Source organism: Triticum aestivum, chromosome 1D (assembly GCF_018294505.1).
Source record: "Triticum aestivum cultivar Chinese Spring chromosome 1D, IWGSC CS RefSeq v2.1, whole genome shotgun sequence".
Lineage (NCBI taxonomy): Eukaryota > Viridiplantae > Streptophyta > Magnoliopsida > Poales > Poaceae > Triticum > Triticum aestivum.
The window spans coordinates 162675-169958 of record NC_057796.1 but is presented as its reverse complement, the minus strand read 5'-3'; the positions used below and the strand labels follow the sequence as shown (position 1 = coordinate 169958).

Genomic DNA, 7284 nt, shown 5'->3' with positions numbered 1-7284 from the left:
ACGTGTAAATAGTATGATAATATATGTCCCGCATACCCAATAACTTGCATACAAATACCCCGATAACTTTAACCAATGATGTAAATAATTGTTGAAAAATATAACCACCCGATAACATATGTGAAAATAACACGATAATTTACAAACCGTATACCCGATAAATTGCATACAAAAATCAAGGTAACTTCAACCAAGAAGGTAAAAATTTGTTGAAAAACATATCCCCTAATAACTTCTACGAAATATCTATCTGGCACACCAGTCGTTTTGACAAAACTGCCGAACGTCCTGGCTGCCCTTCGATCCCGATCGCTAGATCCACACGATGTTTGCTGCCTCCTCCATCCCCGCTCGATTCGTGGGGGAAACCCAGCCGCGCCCTTTCTTCATCCTCTCTTCCGACTTACTCCCCAACCCCAAACCAACAGCTATCGCTTGCGCCGGCGACCTCACCGTCTTGCGCCGTCCTCCGCCGCTATCCCTAGCATCTCCACCTCCCCTTCCCTCACCCTATCATCCTATCTGAGGCCCCAAATCGAGCATCCAGGTCAGCCGGCGGCTAGATCCACCACGACCACTGCGGTACGTCCGAATCCGCACCCTCGTGACGTGACGGAGGTGCTCGAGGGTGGTCGCAGCCACATGCGTCGAGAAGGGTTCGAGACGGCGGAAGGTTGACGACAGAAGTGCTAGAGGGCTCGCGAGCGGCCATGGGTGAACCATCTTGCCCAAGTCTGGACGCGGCTGTTCAAGTACAATGATACCCAAATGGGGAAGTTGAGCATTGTTGCTGGAATGGCACCATCGTACCCATGTCTGGACGCGGCTCAAACAAATTCAGCGCTCCACATGCAGGTGTTCAAGATGCCACTGGATACCAAACGAACAAAGTTATTTGAAAAACATACCCCTATTAACTTATGTAAAATAGCATGGTAATATACGAACAACATGGACAATAACTTACATACAAACGCCTAGGTAAATTTGACCAAAGGGGGAAAAGTTGTTGAAAGCCATACCCCCGGTAACTTGTACGAAAATAGCACGGTAAAATATGAACCGTATACCTGATAACTTACATACAAATGCCACGGTAAATTTGACCAAGGGAGAAAAGTTGTTGAAAAACATACCCTCAATAATTTCTATGTAAACTATATGGTAATAAACCAAATCCATACCTGATAACTTAAGTACCACCATTGCGGTAACATTTTTTACTGTGGGGAGGGGGGAAGGAGTTGTTGAAAAATATACCACAAAAACTTGTATCTAAATAGCATGGTAATATATGAACCGCATACCTAATAACTTAAGTACAAACACCACTATGTAATTAGCATGATAAAAGATGAACCCCATACATGATAAACGTGCAGGCACCATGGTATTTTGCATCTGAAAAGGAGGGAAAGGAACGCTTGGGTTTGTGAACTCTATGAACCGGTGTGAAACATGTAGAAAAATATATGGAACTAGGGTGCATAGTCCTAATACCCGAACTAGTGGGGCTGCCGGTTTGAATTTTAAGTTACTGTCCTTTTTGTTCAATCTTGTCTCAACAAGATACAATCAGTGTGTAAATTGTTTGTAATCAGTAGAGCAGAGTAGCCCAACTGGATGTTGTTGCTAAATTTACTATGTGGGTTGTGGGTTCGATCCCCCACCAATCCCTTATTTTTTACTCTTTCCAGGGAAAAACATGGGGTGGACGCGGGATCGAAGTACGGGGTTGTTCGGGAGGACGTGGGATCGAAGGGTAGGAGGTCGCCGTTTCTTTTACCTATTTTTGTGCGGGGAACAGGAACAGCCCAGAAAATCGGGAAGGACGCGGGATCAAAGGAGGCGGACTGTTCGGGAGGACGTGGGATCGCAAGGTGGGAGGTGGGTTGGTACTTTTGCAATCTGTCACACGGTTGCCAAATATCACCGTCCATCAATAAATACACAAAATTAACTTGCAATAGATCATCAAAGCAAAAAATATATTTCCATCCATACAACAATCAGCTTCAATGGACCAATTTCGGTATCAGTTTCAGTTTCGGCCCTGAGAGGAAAATGCCATTCATACTTGCTGCGCTGGAGGAATATGGTTGGTGGCGATGGCAGCTTTGTCCCCAGCGCATGGAAGCATGGAGTAATTTATGACCTTTTGTGAGGTTGTGTATTTTTTTAAAGTAAAATGTGCATGTCATCAATCAATAATTATTAGAATACATGCAAACACACGCGGCAACAACTAAAGATACTAGGAGCTGACAGATGACCTAAAAACTAACATCAAAGTGGAGGAGATTTACGCTAGTTTATGTTTAGAATTGAGATCGAGAGACAATCGAGACAGGTGTAAAGTGAATAGTTGTCTGTACCGATGATGAGATTACAAATATATAGCCCCCGAAGGGGTGCGTCCGTAGGACGTGAAGCAACCGCCTTGGTTAGGAAAGTAGGGATTATTAGAATTAATTAAATCCTAACACTCCCCCTAATCCATGCTTTTAGTGTAAATATAATCATTTTGAAAAACTCCTCCAAAACCCTATGGGAAAAAGTGAGGATATATGTGTTTGATATGTTGCTAAAACTCCTGCAAATCTGGTGGAAAAATAAGAAGAAAATGATGCAACATATAATGGTTATTGCCTCATTTAACTCGATACGAGAAGACTCATAGAGTTTTGAGAACAATAAATATGTCGTATATACTTTCTTAAAAACCCCGGTGGGGAAAACATAAAATATGACATATGGTCTTGTGTTGATATTACCTCATTAAAAACCTTTATGAGAGCCTATAAAATAAACTCATGAAGGGAAAAAGAGTATAATATGATGCTTTAAACAGGAACAATTCAGGAAGATACTCCCCCTGATTCTTGCATATTCCGAAGTTGTCATATACCAATTCCATAAACACATTTCTGGAACATAGAAGTTGGTAGAGACCTGGTGAACAAATCAGTCGCATGATTTGACTTGCAAGATATGCAATATAGTGATATTGCTTATTATGTAACCTTTTGCATCCGGGCAACACAAGAAACATTATCGTTGAGATAATGGTTGGTGCATGCAGCCATGAGGTCTATTTCGAAGACTCTTCATGAGAGGGCTACCACACTTAGTAGGAACACTAAGCTTGTCTACGATCTGACATAGTGGGGATCTGAACGATGTATCCAATGATATCCGTGTTCACATATCTGTGAAACTGAAAAACCAGAACAAGATGTTTGATGCATTGGAGATATCCAAAGATATTCTTGAGTACCAACCAATTGTTTTTGGTGGATCCAATGGCATTATGGAACGTTCAGTCCCAATATCTCATTTCCAATATCTCTTGGGCTAAATAGACCTTTCTCTATGGATGGATAAGATTTGTCCACAATGAATTTCTCCAATATATTTTGGATATAGACAACATAGTATAACATAATGTATGAATGAAGGTGCTCAAGTTGTAGTAATGAGCGGTATTTTGGTTTACCCAAATCCTTCATTTTAAACTCCGTCATTTAGATGATTACATGTGTCGTCATTGCAGACACACAAACATGGATAATCATCATTGTAGGAGTAATCCTTGTGAATAAGGAACTCACTACGTCGGTTGTACCAAATGTACCGACGATAATAATAAGTCATATGGTGACTTATTGATTTTACACAATATATGTTGCATTTTGTACTTCGATTCAGAATTGAGATTCCATCGGGAACCAACTATGTTTGAATCTAGTGATCCACATGGATATGTAATCACTACATCTATCAATCGCAGAGATAGATGATTTTGTATTGCCAATGATATAAGTTATCGGAAAGAGATTCCACCTCTGGAGAATAGTTGGGTATCTACGTGAACCCTTGTGCTACAATACTTGCTCTATGTTTCACCACCTTCTTATTCTCAATTCTGTTTCCAGAAGAAAATTGGTGTAGGTATTGCTTATGAATACCTTCCCATTATTGAGCAAGATCATCTCTACCTAGATTATAACCTTTGTTGAGTTCAGTCCGAGTGTTGTTCACACTTTGCCATGGCCATGGTCTTTGGATCTGAATCATTTGAAAGGTTTTTGCAATCTAGTTGAGAAATGTATGTCGACATTTGTAGACCTCCGTTTTATGTTTCTCCAGAATCTATATATCAATACAGAGTTGATAGAAAATATCATTACCCATGGTGACTGCTCGCGATTTCCCAATGCGATTGAGTCGGGTATTCCGATGTCCCGGTCATTATGTGCACTATGACCTGAGTTGGTGGAGGTTTTCCATCCACTGTGTGTATACTACCCATTAGGTGTCTGTCAACGTGGAGTTGACTTGCATTTACTGATTCACATGGCCTTGATATCCTTACTTGCGAGAAGCTGAATCCTGATGTACTTCTGCCATACATCTCCCCATGTTGCTTTAAACGAGGAGTGAAATAGATTTTGTTGGTACCTCCACTTTTTCAGGCGTACTTTTACAAGATTGCAGGATTATATGATATCTTTATAGCCAGTAAATGAATCTGGCCCCAGCCGCTCATCTAGCCCTAGCCGCTCATCCGAGTCGCCGTGTGCACTTTAGCCTATGCGTCCCGTGGTGAAGTAGCCGAGGCTCATGGACGCGGGCGCCGCTAGCGATGTTGATGAAAAGCAGCAGCAGTTGCCGCCCGATCCAGTGCAAGAGAAATTGAACACATGGTACCTTTCTCCTTTATTAGCATATAAATCTCAATCGATGGGGTTGAAGACCACCATGGCTTTTTGCCCAAAGCACCATCGCGGGGCATCTTCTGATCAATTCCTTTCTGTACGCCATCTTGCTGTGGACTTGGCAGTTGCGGTTCAGATCGCCATGGATTTGCACTCGCTGGCCGCCGGTTTCTGATGTCAATCCGCCGAAGGCAGAGACAGGGCCGAGGGGCTCCACGCTGGGAGCCATTCCGCCTTGGGCGGATGGGACGCCGGGTCGCTCCGGATTCCATCGTCAGCGATCTATCTGGATTGAATGTTTTCGATTCCTTTTTCGTCTGATCGCCGAGACCTTAGGGAAGAGCGTGCTGATAACGTGTTTAAAATTGAGATCGAGAGACAATCCAGACAGGTGTAAAAGTGAATATTTGTCTGCACACCCCTTCCGGGCGAAGATACAATGTCAGAGGCTACGGAAGCCTTGCGCCAGGCCACGATGGCCACCCACCTGTGGCTCGAGAAGGATAAGGTAAACCTAAGAATCAAGGCACAATTCCATGTTAATTCTTTTTAGTTAGTGCCAACATTCATATCCGATAGAATGCTTTACTACAATTCCAACAAAACTAACTGAAGGCGCTTTCTCAAAGTTTGGCGGCTATGGAACACCTGCCTCGTCCCCCTCCATAACAGTAGAGGCCGTGTCTGCTTATAGGGTTATGAACTTGTAAACTTAAGAACTTGTGATTGTACCTATACTTATGTGATATTTGATTGTACCTAAACTGTCCCTCTGACACATGTTGGTTTGCCTAGAAGGAATGGGAGGAGCCTAGCTTGATTCATACTTCCTCCATTTCTTTTTAGTCTGTATATAAAATTTGGTCAAAATCAAACTTTGTTAACTTTGACTAAGTTTATAGAAAAAACACCAAGATACATAATATGAAATCAATATTGTTAGATGCATCATGAAATTAATTTTCATACCATATAACTTTAGTATTGTAGATGTTGATACTTTTTCATACAAAATTGGTCAAACTTTACAAAGTTTGACTTTGACCAAATCTTATATGCAGACTAAAAAGAAACGGAGGGAGTATACAATCCCAATTTGCCTATGGGGTGCCTTATTCCGAAGCTATTTTTTTAAATAGTACACTTTTTTTTTATTAATTTTCAGAAATATTACACCGATTTTTTTAAATAATACATTGTCGGCCATCTGGCAGCCGATTGGATCCAGTCGCTGGACGAGAAGCCAACAGGGTTATTTCGGCCTGTCGCTGGCCAGTCGGCCACGTGGCGGCCGACTATTGGCGCCCGCCCCCCGCCCGCTCCCAATCGGCCTGCAGCGCGCTGTCGGTGCCAGGGCCCAACCGACCAGGCCCTGTCGGCTTGCTGTTGACCGACAGGAGGCCTGCCCCGCGCCCGCCCACTCCTTCTTCCCTTCTTTCTCCTCTTTCTCTCCTTCTCTTCCGTTCTTCATTTCTTCTCCTTTGTTGGCGAAAACTCTCTCATTTCTACACCAAAATACGGTTGCTAATACCCCGTAGGCTGAGGAGCAAAAGGAGAAATCCGCCTAAGGAGGGGCTCGCGTCTGATTAACTAGTTGGTGAGGTAATAGCTTACCAAGGCGATGATCAGTAGCTGGTCCGAGAGGATGATCAGCCACACTGGGACTGAGACACGGCCCAGACTCCTACGGGAGGCAACAGTGGGAAATTTTCCGCAATGGGCGAAAGCCTGACGGAGCAATGCCGCGTGGAGGTGGAAGGCCTACGGGTCGTCAACTTTTTTTGTCGGAGAAGAAATAATGACGGTATCTAAGGAATAAGCATCGACTAACTCTGTGCGTTTTTTTTGCCAATTTTCCACCGTGGATGCATTGTAGATAGATGAGGGAGGCAAGGGATCGGACACCTCGATCTAGTGATGGGATAGCTCGTGGTGGTCGTAATGAGCATTTTGGTGAAGGCTATGGGCCGGCCCAGGCCCCCGAGTATGAAGGCCCCCCCGATGGATTGGTTTCCATACGTACCTGATAGACTCTCCTAAATACGAAGAGGCCCCCGATGGATATCAGGATATGTTTCCATAGGTAAGTGATAGACTTCCCTAATAAAAAATGTAATAGATAGACTTATTCTAAAGAGACGGGAAAAGGGTAACAGACGCTATTTTCTCGGCTTGCCGCACGGGCGCAATCTTCTGCTTCTCCCATTGGAAACGAATCAGCCTCGCCCGAGTCTTCTATTCGTGATTTTTCTGCTGCTGTGCGTGATTAGTGGAAGAAGGTACTCCGAGTATAAATTTTCATATTTCAATCAACCTCCTCTTCAATGCAAATCTGTCTTTTTCCTGTAGTCTTTATAGATCGTTCGTTGGTTTCATGAAGATCATCCCCGTACATATCTCTTTCTCACGCTCTGATTTCTTGTGTTGTTTGGGATTAGAAAGGAGGAGCTCAGATTTTTGTTCGTGACTAAGCAGAAGCGAAATCATGCTATTCTTAGTATTCTACCATCCAGGTACCTACCTTGTTTCAAGCCTTTGTTAGCAATATTAACTTTGTTTTTAATTT

At 43.1% G+C, this 7284-nt stretch overlaps 1 long non-coding RNA gene across 1 annotated transcript; it reads right to left on the bottom strand.

The window, feature by feature from the left end:
• Positions 1 to 391: 391 nt before the first annotated feature.
• Positions 392 to 6625, bottom strand: LOC123161766 (uncharacterized). Its single transcript, XR_006480877.1, has 3 exons — positions 6333 to 6625; positions 6214 to 6216; positions 392 to 402 (listed from the first exon to the last, which is right to left on the bottom strand). It is a non-coding gene; the product is annotated as an uncharacterized lncRNA (long non-coding RNA).
• Between the last annotated feature and the right edge of the window lie 659 nt (positions 6626 to 7284).